General features: G+C 41.5%; 1 protein-coding gene and 1 pseudogene across 1 annotated transcript in view; one reads left to right on the forward strand and one right to left on the reverse strand.

Annotated features, from left to right (window-relative positions):
• LOC139362893 (septin-7-like) overlaps positions 1-12,289 on the forward strand; it is a 50,147-nt gene extending 37,858 nt beyond the window's left edge. The window contains exons 10-14 of the transcript XR_011622461.1: positions 2,495-2,623; positions 5,169-5,358; positions 6,113-6,186; positions 10,074-10,209; positions 11,247-12,289. The gene's annotated coding sequence lies outside the window, so the exon portion shown is untranslated. The remainder of the gene's footprint in view (positions 1-2,494; positions 2,624-5,168; positions 5,359-6,112; positions 6,187-10,073; positions 10,210-11,246) is intronic.
• On the reverse strand, positions 7,023-7,725 carry LOC139362636 (protein phosphatase 1 regulatory subunit 14B pseudogene; annotated as a pseudogene).
• Positions 12,290-16,173: the final 3,884 nt, after the last annotated feature.

The raw sequence follows: 16,173 nt of genomic DNA on the forward strand, positions 1-16,173 counted from the left end.
TTCTTAAGGTTAGCAATTAAAAATTGTTTTTAGATTATTTCTTTTCTAGAGCCTAAAAAAGATTTTTGGGGTGTTACGGGACAGTGGTAATTATAGATTCTTTGAAAATGTAACAAATTTCACTGGAAGAATGCTGGCAAACACAAACACACATTTGGTATGCTGTTTGAGGGCAGTCACTGACAGTGTGTGTGCTCCAGAGATCAGAGGCAACTGTATTAAAAACACCTGCCATTAATGTGCGACATATATTAAGGATCTCATCAACTTTTAACAAAACAAAAAATGATATTTACCCTTAAAAATGTATTTCAGCTGACTCTACTTGTTTTTATTATTTATTTATTTGAGACAGATTCTCGCTGTGTCGCCCAGGCTGGTGTGCAGTGGTGCGATCTCTGCTCACTGCAAGCTCCACCTCCCAGGTTCAGGCCATTCTCCTGCCCCAGCCCCCGGAGTACAGCTGGGACTACAGGCGTCCGCCACCGTGCCCAGCTAATTTTTTGTATTTTTAGTAGAGACAGGGTTTCACCGTGTTGGCCAGGATGATCTCGATCTCCTGACCTCATGATCCACCGCGTCGGCCTCTCAAAGTGCTGGGATTACAGGCGTGAGCCACGTAGCCCGGTCTCAGCTGACTCTACTTTTAAAATGCAGGTTCTTGTTTTAATATGCCTGGTTAGTTTCATTTTCAGAACTTTTGATTCATTGATTAATTGAAAAAATATATGGCAGGTTTGCATGTAGAAGTAAGTTTTCTTTCAGTGAAGAAATACCCTTGAGTTAAACAACATTTTATTCTAATTTACACAATTGCAAAAACAGATCATCTTCATTAAGAAAAACTAGTAGCCAATATTCCGTCTTTTTTGTTTTGTTTTTAACATTTTCTATCTACCTCTCTTGCCTATTTCATTGATAGAAAAGAAGATTGCTATGATGGTCAGAAATATTTAGCCAAATAAAGAGAAAAGACACCATAATAAGAGTATGTCAAATCAGGGTTGAAATGACCAGCCTTAAAGTTATGGGTGAAATCCAAGGTCTGGTTTTTGTTTTTAAGCCATGAGTTAATTCTTTTCTTAAAATTAGTGTATTACAATAAAATTTACCCATTTAAAATATAAACCTCAATGGTCAAAGCCTGTTTTTATGGAGACAAAACAAGTGTGCTTTATTAACAAATTCAAAGAAGGATCTACCGCATTTAATTTGTCCCAGGGTATTGAATAATTTTCCGAGATTCTCAAAGCAAAGAGCCCACTTCTCTTTCTGCTCCTGGGATGAAAGCACTAGGTACTTTGGCATTCTCTTGTGTCTCTGTAAGTATTCAGCCTTAACATAAATCCCACCTGTAAATATATCTCAGTGTGAAAAGGTTTGAACACAATTGTCCAAAGAGATTTGAGTCCATGGACTTTAATGTCAACAGAGAGGACTTTTTTTTAATTTAACTATGCTTATGTCTATATTTTGGCATTTAAAAAATAATTATTAACAAAATATTTGCTCCTGATTATCTCTAAAGTATGTGTGTGTGTTTTAAATCATTGAACATCTTTAAAACTTAAGACAGTGAAATATTTAAGTGGAATGAATTATTATTATTATTATTTTTGAAACGGAGTCTCTCTCCGTCGCCCAGGCTGGAGGGCAGTGGCGCTATCTCAGCTCACTGCAAGCTCCGCCTTCTAGGTTCATGCCATTCTCCTGCCACAGCCTCCCGAGTAGATGGGACTACAGGCGCCCGTCACCACGGCAGGCTAATTTTTTGTATTTTTTTTTTTTTTTTTTTTTTAGTTGAGACAGTGTTTCACCATCTTAGCCAGGATGGTCTTGATCTCCTGACCTTGTGATCCAACCGCCTCCGCCTCCCAAAGTGCTGGGATTACAGGTGTGAGCCACCGCACCTGGCCAAGTTGAATGAATTTTCAAGAGCATTGAAGTTATCATAAGAGGCCTAGAAATATTCTGTATACCTAAATAGCGCTCTAGGTATTGACTAGTAGTTGTTTCCAGCGTATCAGTTCAGTTACCAAAATTAATACTAATATTGCTCGTTTTTGTGGTGTTAGTAGCTTAGAAGAGATTGTAACACTTGACATTTTGGTAAAACTAAAAGTATTCTACATATGTTAACTTCATTACTCATTTTCTGTTTTTCATGTTAAAATGTTTAAAGAACAAAATCAAATGATTTTCTTCTGATATTTTGTTCTGTGAATGTATTTTGGGAATTTTTTTCCCCATTTTCCTTCTACAGTTTATTTGGTATGTCATCATCCTTAGATTTGATATGCAGTAAGTTTAGAGAACATCTTTGTTTTTTACATTTTTTTGGTAAGTTTTATATGTGAAATATCATGGAAAGAAGTTCTAGGTTATAAATATATTAACAATGGCATACATATATATATAGCATCTCATTTGTTTTCATTAGCTCTTTCATAGTATTCACAGACATTTAATGATTACCCTTAATATTCATGACAAGAGCCCTCTGGCACAGATGGAAGAAGAAAGAAGGGAGCATGTCGCTAAAATGAAGAAGATGGAGATGGAGCAGGAGTTTGAGATGAAGGTCAAAGAAAAAGTTCAAAAACTGAAGCATTCTGAAGCTGAGGTAATCAGTACAATATTCCATCTCTTAGCAGACATTGTATTCCTTTTTAAATAGTATCTTCGGTAAAATTTATCGATAACTTTCTTATACATATTTTTTAAAAATTAATACCCTAGTGTAACAAAATGGAGAAATTTCTAGAAGCACTGTGTTTATAATAAAATAATACAGACTTCAATACATAAGTGCTTGAACACTAATGTATTAGGTAGGACAGCATAATAGAATACTTATAATGAATTATTAAAGTTATAATGAACAAGTGTGAATTGTGAAAAATAAAATTATAAGCCATTCTATACCGGTGGCATAAGAACACTAAAGATGAGAGTTTGGGGTGAATGTATGCACAAAAACTAGTGTTAGGATAATAGCAATTGACCAGACTTGTGTATGAATGAAAAAGAGGGAAATAACCTTTTTTGAACTAAAGACATGCCTCGATAAATTACACACAGTAAAAGGACAGAAAATCAGGGAATGTGATATTTTTGCTAACAGGGTTGGGCCTTATTTATAATGCAGTATCAGGGTAACTCCTAGTGTTGCGACATTGGGCAGGGCAATGACAAAATATCCCAGCAGACATATCTACTATATTGAAACCCTTCTAGATGTCGAGTTATACATTTAGTTTCTATTAATCAAAAAGACCTTGGAGACATTTCCTTCGGTAGGTGGCAAGAAAGAAAAGATGGAGAAAAGGATAAACAACATAAGAATCCATAGAACAGTAGTCTGATAGATAGTCTGAGAATAGTAGGAAAAAACTATGGGTAATCCCAAAATAAATCAGTGATTTCAGTATGAAGTTTTCTCAACATAAATTTGTTATAATTAAAAATTATAGGCCCTCGAGAAGCGTCGAGTCCGGGACTCCCAGCGCAGGCCCGGAGCAGGGGGAAGGGAAGCGCGGATTGGTAGGTGTGGGTGGAGGGGGCGTGAGGCCACCCTATAGTGGCCGTTGAGTGAGGGCGCTATGGCTCCCACGCTGGGCTAAACGCCTCCAGCCCCTGCGCCAGGGCGCCCCTTACCCCGCGGGGCCACCCTAGCCGGGGCCACGTGAACCACCGCCGCAGCTGCCCCGCCAGCACCCCCAGCGGCGCACCCCGACAGCATGCGGCTGCCCTGCGCACGGAGCCGCGAGGGACAGGGGCGCCCGCAGGCCTGGCCCCCATCATCGCCGGCCGGCCCGGAGGTTCAGGACATTGGCGCCTCCGCGACACTTACCACCCGAGGCTCAGCTGCGGGCTCCGAGGGCTAGGCACCCATGACCCCTACGCTGAGACCGTCGCCTTGATGCCTCTGGGACCCAGTGCCGGTCATGCCCATCCCGCGGCGGGTGCGCTCCTTCCGCGGCCCGCACACCCACTGCCTGCATGCGGTCTGCGTGCCGCTGCGCGTTTCCCACCTGGCCGGCGTCAGTACAACAACTTCCACGTGTGCATCAAGACGCGCTGGCTGTACGGCTTCATCCACTTCCTGCTCTACTTCAGCTGCAGCCTGTTCACCATGGCGCTCTGGGGCCCGCTGGCCTCCCTCTTCTGCCTGCAGTGCCTGGGCGTTTGCGTCCTGCTGCGCTTCCAGCGCAAGCTGTGGGTGCTGCTGCTGCTGCTGCTGCTGGGCCGCTGGCGTGTGGACTTCCTCCTGGTGAACGAGCTGCTTATCTACAGTATCCATGTCACCATGCCGCTGGTCGGGCTGGTGCTTCATGGTCTTCGTGGACATATGAGGGCCGTGGGCGCGAGCTTGATGTATCGTCCCGGCCTGTGCCTGTGTTCTTTCCATGAGTGGGGTCGGCCACAGCCTTCCCTTCCGCCCATCTCGCAGGCAGTCGCTGCTGCCGGGCGCCCACTGAGAGAAAAGAAAGGGCTGAGACTTCCGTGTTGGGGGTGCAGACGCGCCCACACTCCCCATGTGCACTCTCAGGGTTGGCGCCCACCTACTGGTGGCTCCTGCTCACGTGTCTTCAGGTCGTACTGTGGGGTGGGCCTCTCTTCAGGACCACAGCTGCCAGGGACTTTAGACATCACCCTGGGAGGCCCCTAGACACAGGGCTGTGTGCCCAGGAGCAAATCCGGAAGGAGGCCCTCCTGGCTGCACAGCCTTTTCCTGCGTGCCCTGGTCCCAGCCCCAGCCAACGGGACACGGAACGCTCTCCTCGCTGACACACCACACTGCCACAAAGCTGCTTACTCTGCCCTGGGCCGCCTGAGGCCTGGCACTGCCCGTGGACCATCCTCTGTGGCTCACCTGAGGGGCTGTTTGGGTCCTGAGCCCCCAGCCAGCCTTCACGCTCACCTTGGATTGTGTAGATGCAGTCTAGCGGGGGGCCGGAGTGGGGCTCAGGTGATAGGGGCCTCAGCAGTCTCCCAGCTCAGGGGCTGGCCTGGGGGAACCCCGGGAGCCAGGGGCCGACTCCAGCAACACTGGCCTGTCTGCCTGTTCCTGGAGGGCTGTGAGGATGTCCTGCAGATGCTGTGGATTTCTGGGGAGCCTCCTCCATTCCTTTCTGGCTTTTTTTTTTTTTTTTTTTTTTTTGCAGGGGAGAGCTTTGGGCCTCTTTCTTTGAGGGAACACCCTCAAAGAAAGCCTGGGAGATTGAAGCTGCAGTGAGCGGGGATGGGGACTTGCGTGTCCCAAGTGTCCGGAACAGGCGGCAGAGGCCTTAGTGTGGCAACCGCAGCCCCGGAGCCTGTGTAGCACCAGCAGCGTCTTAGAGCCCCGGGCATATGGTGAGAACTACTCTTTGAAGGATGGAATGTTAACATTTTAAAGAACCCGTGAAGAACTCTGGGCCAAGTTCCCACTAATGCTCTAAGCCATTAGAGAATTAGGCATGCCCATTCTAGATGCTTTGTCTTTTATGAAACCACATCTAGAGTGTGTTTACCAACATCCCTGTGGTAATGAGTTTGCAAATCATGTATATGATCATGATATATATTATGTAAATATGATACATGTAAATACATAAATAGGTAAAGAAACCCTTTTAGCCTTAATACAGTTTCTTCTTAAATTCATTATGCTGGAAATATTTGTTTGGGGCACAGCCAGCAGCACAGTACATCAGCCACAGCACCAAGCATCTTTCATTTATTGTGTCATCTAGTGCACACCACAGCCCTACAAGAATTTTATTGCCCATCTCCCCTTTATAGGTGAGAAGAAGGATAAATTAACTGAGTATGCCAGCATTTAAACCCAGTTAATTTTTAAGTTTGCTGCTAATTGCTAGATAGGTCTACAGTCCTGTTTTTCACAGTTTCAGAATGGAAAAAGCTCTGAAAACTGCAAACCCTAACATGAACTAAGTTTTAATCCTACATATTGTGAATATTTATATATTTTACTGAAAAAAAAAGTAATGTGTTTGATTATACTTGTTGCCCCAGATAGCCCAGGAGGTGTTTTATAAACATAGTATATGCTCCTTTCTAAGCAGTGTTGTCATTTTAATAACTGAAAAATGTTGAACTTTGAAAGGCATCTGACCCCATGGGTTTCTTAAGAGAGAGATTGTGACCTGTACCTTTATCTACATGCAGTTAACACAAAAGGTAATTACATGTGACATATTGGGGTTCCCTTGCATTAAAAAAATAATAACTAGAGACATTTTCTTATGTTCCTAATTTCTGACATTTTCTTAGTAACTTGTTTGCTGTCATCAGGAAGATTTCACCAGATTTGACTCATGTTTGCTTAAATGTGTCTTAGGTGATTTTGTTTTGTAGGAATTGCATGAAATAATTGAAATAGGAATAAATCTGAAGTCACTTCGGGCTTGCAAAAAAGAAAACAAATTGTATGCAAAATTATATTATAATCCAAATTCAAGATGTTAACTCACCAGTGTAGTAAAATCTGTAACAGAACATAATTCCTGGATAACTGAAGGTTTTGAATAGCCCTTGGGTATTTGGCATAGTAGGATTTAATCTGAATTTTAAAATTTGGTGACTGTTTTTTCAGAAATGGATTGACTTGCGCCTAAATGAAATTATTTAATGATCTCTTGGACGTAAAGCTCTTTGTTTCTTCAGTTGCTTTGCATGACTGTTTTCCCACCTCTCAGTCAGCATTCTTTACAGCATTAATACACAGCGGAAGAAGGACCACTTGCATTACAATCACTGTAACTTGTTGAAAATCCGCATTTCCAGACTTAACACCCAGATATTCTTTTTTTTTAGTTGCGCCAAAGGCAGATCCTAGCTAAAAAGGGCCCACGCTGCAGAGTCAATATAAAAACACAAAAAGTCCCACCAGTTTAATAACAATAAAAAACCTCAAAAGTGGAAAACTGAGGGGGCAGGGGAAGAGACCCTTGGGCCAGGGGCACGAAGAGCCCTGCTTATGGCACCAGGCCTGGCTGCAGGGTTCCCCAGTATTGCTGTTGCTACGAGGTTGGGAGGCAGCGATTGTCCTGTGGGAGCCACCGTTTGCCTGGGTCGGGGACCCTCATTTCTTCTGGGGTGTGCTCAGCTTCTGCATGCCTCGGATCTTGTCCCGCAGGCCAGAGATGAAGACCTCTGTGGGTTTGTAACAGTCAACCAGCAGCTCCTTAACCCTGGCAGCCCGGGCATCGTCCCTCTCCATGTCCAAGAGCTCATCCATGTCCATCTCCAGTTCTGGGATCTCCTCTTCCTGGCAGTCGTAGAGGCGCGTGAGCTGCTCCAGGATCCACTCCTCTAGGTTGAGGCGCTTCTGTTGCTCCGTGCCATCATACTTGACAGTGACCTTCCCATGGCGCCTCACTGGGCCGTCTCCGTGGCCCCAGTGGGGCTCTGAAAGTAGACACGTGGTCCTGGGCCGCCGCTGTCCGGCCCGGGGGCCAGGGCTACCAAGGCAGCGCCCCCAGCGGTGCCTTGGCGGCCGCAGGGGCCACATGCACACGTTGGGCCCCTCCCTGCGCCGCCACCTCCTGGAGGCCCACCGGCTGGCTCGGATTAGGTCCCCCGCTCAGCTCCCCACTGCTCGGCAGCGAAGGCAGCGGCTGGGGCGCCCCGGGATAGCTGCAGCATGCGGAGCCCCCGGACCTGGCCTGGCTGTGCCCCGCCCCCTCCCCGCTGATCCTCTAGCCCTTTGTCCCCCATAGCCGCTGCCCATGAACACCCAGATATTCTAATTCAGTACATCTGAGTAAGGTCCAGGAGTCTATATATTTTTTTTTCTTTTTTTTTTTTTTATTATTATTATACTTTTAAGTTCTAGGGTACATGTGCATAACGTGCAGCTTTGTTACATATGTATACTTGTGCCATGTTGGCGTGCTGCACCCATCAACTCGTCATTTACATCAGGTATAACTCCCAATGCAATGCCTCCCCCCTCTCCCCTCCCCATGATAGGCCCCGGTGTGTGATGTTCCCCTTCCCGAGTCCAAGTGATCTCATTGTTCAGTTCCCACCTATGAGTGAGAAGATGCGGTGGTTGGTTTTCTGTTCTTGTGATAGTTTGCTGAGAATGATAGTTTCCAGCTGCATCCATGTCCCTACAAAGGACACAAACTCATCCTTTCTTATGAATGCATAGTATTCCATGGTGTATATGTGCCACATTTTCTTAATCCAGTCTGTCACTGATGGACATTTGGGTTGATTCCAAGTCTTTGCTATTGTGAATAGTGCTGCAATAAACATACATGTGCATGTGTCTTTATAGCAGCGTGATTTATAATCCTTTGGGTATATACCCAGTAATGGGATGGCTGGGTCATATGGTACTTCTAGTTCTAGATCCTTGAGGAATTGCCATACTGTTTTCCATAATGGTTGAACTAGTTTACAATCCCACCAACAGTGTAAAAGTATTCCTATTTCTCCACATCCTCTCCAGCACCTGTTGTTTCCTGACTTTTTAATGATTGCCATTCTAACTGGTGTGAGATGGTATCTCATTGTGGTTTTGATTTGCATTTCTCTGATGGCCAGTGATGATGAGCATTTTTTCATGTGTCTGTTGGCTGTATGCATGTCTTCTTTTGAGAAGTGTCCGTTCATATCCTTTGCCCACTTTTTGAGGGGGTTGTTTGTTTTTTTCTTGTAAATTTGAGTTCTTTGTAGGTTCTGGATATTAGCCCTTTGTCAGATGAGTAGATTGCAAAAATTTTCTCCCATTTTGTAGGTTGCCTGTTCACTCTGATGGTAGTTTCTTTTGCTGTGCAGAAGCTCTTTAGTTTAATGAGATCCCATTTGTCAATTTTGGCTTTTGTTGCCGTTGCTTTTGGTGTTTTAGACATGAAGTCCTTGCCCATGCCTATGTCCTGAATGGTATTACCTAGGTTTTCTTCTAGGGTTTTTATGGTATTAGGTCTAACATTTAAGTCTCTAATCCACCACTGCTCAGTGAAATAAAAGAGGACACAAACAAATGGAAGAACATACCATGCTCATGGATAGGAAGAATCAATATCGTGAAAATGGCCATACTGCCCAAGGTAATTTATAGATTCAATGCCATCCCCATCAAGCTACCAATGAATTTCTTCACAGAATTGGAAAAAACTACTTTAAAGTTCATATGGAATCAAAAAAGAGCCTACATTGCCAAGACAATCCTAAGTCAAAAGAACAAAGCTGGAGGCATCACGCTACCTGACTTCAAACTATACTACCAAGGCTACAGTAACCAAAACAGCATGGTACTGGTACCAAAACAGAGATATAGACCAATGGAACAGAACAGAGTCCTCAGAAATAATACCACACATCTACAGCCATCTGATCTTTGACAAACCTGAGAAAAACAAGAAATGGGGAAAGGATTCCCTATTTAATAAATGGTGCTGGGAAAGTTGGCTAGCCATAAGTAGAAAGCTGAAACTGGATCCTTTCCTTACTCCTTACAGGAGTCTATATTTTTAACAAACATCCCAGGTGACTTGAATGAAGACCAGTGTCTGAGAACCACTGCTTACAGGAATCAGAGTACTTCACTGCTGTCTTTGAGCTCTTAGAGTCCTAAACTACCTGCTTTCTTTTCACTTGTCTTAGCTTTCTACACTTGGAGGCTTATTCAAGTCCTGGTTCTTCCACTTTCTGGCTAGCAGTCTTGGGCAAGTCACTTAAATTCTGCAACTATTTCCTCATCTGTACAATGAGAACAGTGAGGTCTTCACTGCCCAGCCTCCAACATATTTGTGATTAAAGAAAAATGAGATAAGATAGTAATTTTCCATTATAAAGTACTACATACTGTTAAGTTTGTTGCTTCACCCCCCGCCCTGCCCCCCGTTTCCCGAGATTATTGTCTTGGGTCACTGGCGTTTTGGGTGGCAGGTCCTAAAATAGGAGGAGTCCTTGACAGTGCTTTCTAGGTAATACTCCGAATTTACAACAGGACTATTCAGTGCCTATTCTTATCATTAGGATGTCTGGATGAAGCATACTTCTGCTTCTGATTTCTTAAATAGTTTTGTTTTATATATTGTGCTGTGATTTAGCTCCAGTGGCACCATGAGCAAATGAAAAAGAATTTGGGAGCACAGCACAAAGAATTAGAGGAAAAATGTCGTCAGTTTGAGGATGAGAAATCAAACTGGGAAGCTCAATGTGTTTCAGAACAACAGAATCTTCGAGGTAACTAATAGCAGATTACTAAGAAATGTGTGTATTAATGTTTTAAAGAATTGTTTTCCTAATTATTTAAAAAACATTAGAATAACACTTAAAAAGTCATCACCCATTATCATGCATTCCAAACAATGGTTTTCATGGATAAATATTTGTATATGGATGAATACAGCCTGTGTCCATTAGCAGTATTTTTTCAGTACATTTTCCATGACTTAATCCTCATAATTATGATTTAGCAACTTCATAACATTCTCCCCAGTTAACTCACCATAATTGGATTTCTTACCTCCTCCTCCCAATTGTTGGACATAAGGGTTGTTTTCAATTTTTGGCATACAAAGGGAACATTGCTTCAAAATCTATTACATATTTAGGGGTACATTTTAATTGTGTTGAATTATGTTTATATGACAAAATTCTTAAGACAAAATGTTAGATATTTACTTTCCAATACAGCTAATCAGTTATTTTCTCTTAATTTATACAAAATTTAAAAATATTTGTACCTTGGTTTTCTTTTCCTTCATAGTTTCATTTAAAACTGAAAAGTGGCATTCCTATAAGGATTCTATAATTTATCCTCACTACTAAACATTTTTGGATTTGACATTTGCTCTACTACACTAGCCTACTGTTAACATTTTCCCCAAATAATAGGAAAATAGATTTGTAAAAGCAGTCACACTTCAGAATGCAGATGACAGTGGGGGAGAAGAACACCCTGTTTGATGCCAGTTGATATTTTTCAGTTTGTGCTGTTTTATTTGGGAAGAATTGTTCTTGTATATTAAAATGGGGTTTGCCATATTTTTTACTGCTTATCCTGGAATTTTGTCAAATATTTGATTGTCTAAGAAAATACTATTATAGATTAACATTGTCTTAGTTGTTTACTTCTAAATCTTGTAATTTTTTTAAATGAAAAAGTAGTAATCTGAAAATCCCAACATTGTTGTAATTGGGTTAGCTATTGTTATCATGTTGTCTATCATGTTTATAAAATGGTCATTCATCTTGATTATTTTCCTTTCATTATTTAGAACCTTGGAAAAGAACAAGAAGAAAGGGAAGATCCTTTAAACTCTCTATTGACCGCCAGTTACGTATTAGTTACCAATATGCCAGCTTGGACATCATTGTTGGATCCGTTTGACCAGTTTGCACCAGTTTTATCCGTATGATGGATTTAACAGCATGACAAAAATTATTTTTTTTTGTTCTTCTTGATAGAGATTAAGATGCCTTGAATTGTCTAGGGTGTTGTGTACTTAGAAAGTAAGAGTTCTAAGTAGCTTTCCTACATTTTCTTTTTTTATTAAACAGATATATTCAGTTTAATGCAAGAGAACATTTTACTGTTGTACAGTCATGTTCTGGTGGTTTGATCGTTTACAGGATTTTCCAAAATAAAAAGACTCTGGAAGGTTTTCATTGAGGATAAATTGCTATAATATGATGCAAACTGTGCTTCTCTATGATAATTATAATACAAAGGTTCCATTCAATGCAGCATATACAATAATATAATTTAGTCTAACACAGTTGACCCTATTTTTTGACACTTCCATTGTTTAAAAATACACATGGGGAAAAAAAGCCTATTTGCTTACAGTGCACCTAGAGCTTTTTTATAACAACCTCTTTTTGTTTGTTTTAGATTCTTTAAATATATATTATTCTCATTTAGTGCCCTCTTTAGCCAGAATCTCATTACTGCTTAATTTTTGTAATAACATTTGATTTAGATATTTTCCATATGTTTGCCCTGCTAAAATAGAATATAGCATCTTTCCTATGGTAGGAACCAACAAGGAAACTTTGCTTTAACTCCCTTTTTACACTTTATGGTAAGTAGCAAGGAGAAAAATGCATTTATATATCATTTCTAGGCAAAATTGTGAAGCTAATGACCAACCTGTTTCTATCTATATGCAGTCTCTTTATTTTACTAGAAATGGGAATCACAGCCTCTTGAAAAGAAACAAAGTCACCATTCTGCTTTTAGCTGTATTCATATATTGCATTTCTGTAATTTTTGTTTGTATTGTAAAAAATTCACATAATAAACCATGTTGTGATGTAATAGAGTGTGGGGTCTTAAATATTCTACAGTCAATGTACAAGAGTAGAGTATGTTTGGGAAGAAATTTTTCAACTTGAGTTTGTCTCTTCTATGATGACATCTCTTATATGCTTGTCTCATTTAGAATGCATATGTGCTGATTTTCTAATTTAAGAGATACCATATATCTCTATTCATTTCTATCTCTCATTTGTATGCTTATTTTTCTGAGAACAATTTTTTTTTCCAGACAGGGTCTTGCTTCATTGCCCAGGCTGGAGTGCAGTGGCACAAACATGACTCACTGCAGCCTCAACCCTCTGGGCTCAAGCAGTCCTTCTGCCTCAGCCTCCTGAGTAGCTGGGACTGCAGGCGTGCACCACCATGCCTGGCTGGTTTTTGTATTTTTTGTAGAGATGGTGTTTCATTATGTGGCCCAGGCTGATCTCGAACTCCTAAGCTCAAGTGATCTACCCACCTGAACCTCCCAAAGTTCTGGGATTACAGGCATGAGCCATCATGCTTAGCCTCTGAGAACAGTTTCTAACTCATTCAGATTAGGTATACTCTCAAGTCCCTGGAAACTGAATTTTTTGTAACTGGAGAGAGGGTGGTGTCATTTCTCAAGGTCAAATGGTGTTGATTTTAGCATAATGCATAATTTAATTGTAATTAATGTAGCCCAGTTTATTATCTTGAAATGTTTTACCCTATTTACTTTTTAAAATTAATGACCTAAGCAGAGGGCATAATTATAAGTCAATAGAGATTGTTGTTTGGGTGTTTTTAATTTATTTTTTTCAGTTTTTGTGTTGAGAGATTGGGTTAACACCTCTAGCCAAAAATGTTTGGTTTTAGGGAGGCTAAGAACAACCTACTGAATTTGGAGAATGCAAAGGTAAAAAATTAATACAGACTGCCTACCTAACTGGTTAAGTACTACTGCTTCTGGAAAATATTATTTCAAAATTCTATGTATTATAATAACAAATTTGTAAGACACATTCATTATTCTACCATCCTAATGAAAACTTTCAGAAGTCTTTATCCATGGCCTACCCGGGGTTTCACCTGCATCTGATGTAGGATCTATGTAACTTTACTAGGTCTTTTGATTGTTGACTCCAAGGCTTAAGTATATTAGAAGGCTCTTTTGCTATTTGGCCTGTGGATTTCTGAAAGGATCATTCACAATACATGTAAAATTCAGGTAGGCCTAAGGAAAGGCCAGCCTGTAGAAAGCAACACGGCAGTGTCTGTTCTCCACTGTCAGAGGCATTATGTCATTGAAGTATCCTGTTAGCCACTGTCTTTCTGCTAATTAAGTGGGGCCAAACAAGTAAGCACTGCTAATACCAGTGAACCACCTGGGCACCTTGTGGGTAGAGTTTTGCTGCCACCTAGTGGAATGGGATATCATTGCCACCTTATCAGGTTCAGAAGCAAGTTGTGAAGTTGCTAATAAAGTGGACACAGCTTATTTCTGTGTAGCTCAGGCTGTAATCTTGAAAGCTGAGGAGATACAGACCCATGCCTCTCGGATTCGTTAGCTGGTGTCACATTACCACCTGCACATTCTGACCCACCGCATCTTAATATGTTTTATCCTCTTGGAGAAACTAATCTCGGAGTAGAAGTCAGAATATGGTAGCTGAGGGGGAAAAAAGGAAAGATGGCTTGATAGCCACAAATGCGTCAGGAGCAAAATGTTGACTCAGAAAGTTATCTAGATCATGGTCTCCAAACCTGATGCTGTTTCCTTACGAGAATATTTTTGAGCATGTGTCCATAACTATATGTATTAGTCAATGAAAATATGTGTCAACAAATATACTGCTACAGTAATGTGAACATTATGAAAGAAAATTTGAAAGAGTAAAACAAAAAGGTCAGCACTCTTTTCCTAAGCCCCAATGAATTGTTACTCTACACCTTGGAGGCCATTGATCTAAGTAGTATGTGAATAGTAAATAGTTACTGTTGAATCACCAAGGAAGGTCCTAGTGAAGACTGCTGTGGTGTCCTATTTGATTTGAAAGAAAAATTTGCCACCTCAGTAAGTTGAGGTCCTTTCTAATAAAAAGCTTCCAAATGTAAGTCCTTATACTTCGTTAAGAATTTTACTTGCCCCTTTTATAATAACAATTTCCCACAACTGTCCTGTTCCAGACGGTAACCTAAGTAGTTACATGTGTTATCATCATTTAATCCTTAATAGATAACAATTGGATAAGTTATCTATTAAGATAACTTAATATGTTATCTAATAATTGAACAAGTTACAAAGCATTGTAAACCCTCAGCTTCCTCATCTGCAAAAGGATGAGGAAACCGAGGGTTTAAAATATTTAGTAGTTTATTCAATAGGTGGTAACTGGCAGAACCAGAGTTTGAACTGGTCTTGGTGACACCAGGGCCTGTGTGTAAATCTTATGCCTTACTAGCACCTGGTCTGCTACACTGCCACATTTCTGAAGCATGATCTTCTACGGAGTTGTTAGCACAGAGCAGATGCTCCCTAATTAAGAGGGGCAGCTGGCCACCAGGCAGCCTGGAGAAGCAGAAAGCACCGGACACACTAATTGTCTCAGTTTAGACCCCAACTCTGTGAATTGGGTATGTAACTTTTCTGGATGTTTCCTCAGCTATAAAATGGGCCCCATGCCTTTGCTGTTTGGAGTATTACATTGTGACTGCACACATTAAGGTGTCCGGACCTTGAGAATGTGATAATCTGCTGGGGTCATGACAGACCAAAAAGTATTATTTCTTCTCAGTTTTAGTGACAGTTTATTTTTAGGAAAGTGCATAGTGCCATGATAAGTCTCTGGATCTGCTTCTTTGTGCACAGAGATAGTCTTTTGGAGTTAATTCCATGAAAATACGGTAACTTTGGTCAAAAGAGGAAAGGTGTTAGTAATTGGAGTTATAAAATAGGTCATTCTTTGTAAGTAATGCCGAGATGGTTTGTCATCTTTAAAGTGTCTCATCTTTAACGAAAACTTTTGCTGTTTTTCAAGCAAACTTGGTTCCTGTAATTTGGGATTAATCCATAGAATGTTCAAAGTTTAGTGTCAGCCATTTTCAGCAGAAAATAGTCAGGGGCTGACAATTTCCTGTGTTCTTTAGAAGAAGCTTCTTTGGAAGCTTCATGGGAAGAATGAAGACTATTCTTGGCCTGAACATTTGCCCCATGGGGTGCTGGACCCAGCCAAGCAGCCTTGTATTAGCAAAGGAGGGCCAAGTGAAAGGAGACCTTGTTCTGTGCCAGGCTCCCAAAGGGTAGCCTGAAGCCTTGTTGGCCTCACAGAACCTCTGTTTTAGATGCTGTTTGTGGACCTGCCGAAATCGAATGCCCCTCAGGCTTTCTGAAACCCTTTTGGGATGGGAAGAGGCAGTAGCTGACACCTCTGAGAGCGGAGGTTTGTGAAGATGTGGCATAGATGAGGAGGCTAGCAGAGCGGGGATGGCCAGACACTACCAAGAAACTTCCTTTTTGTTCTCTTTGTTTTCTCTTCGAGGGGCCATCCACTTAGCTCCAAGTGTGTTTCAAGGGAGCAGCATTTCACCGGGAGATTTGCAAGTAAGTAGAGCACAGATTCCCCTGGTTGAGGGGCTGGCTCTCACCCAAGTATGGGGATACCAAACTAACTTGTTCTGGCAAAGGCATACAACTTTTTTACCCCTCATTTAATTCTGTTGTCTTTGAATTTTGAATGATCTCTTTCATATTTAAATATATGCTATACTCTAATGTAGCACAGAAAAGTTCCCTGTGTCTTGGATAAGCCAGTAGTTTTAGGTAACTTGGCAAATGGTGGGTGAAGCAATGAGCACCCTGGCATGGCACCTGGTGTTAATGTGAGCTTCTTTCCCTGCATTTCAGAAGTCGGGGAATATATCGG

The sequence above is a fragment of the Macaca nemestrina genome, chromosome 4, assembly GCF_043159975.1.
Source record: "Macaca nemestrina isolate mMacNem1 chromosome 4, mMacNem.hap1, whole genome shotgun sequence".
NCBI classification, from domain to species: domain Eukaryota; kingdom Metazoa; phylum Chordata; class Mammalia; order Primates; family Cercopithecidae; genus Macaca; species Macaca nemestrina.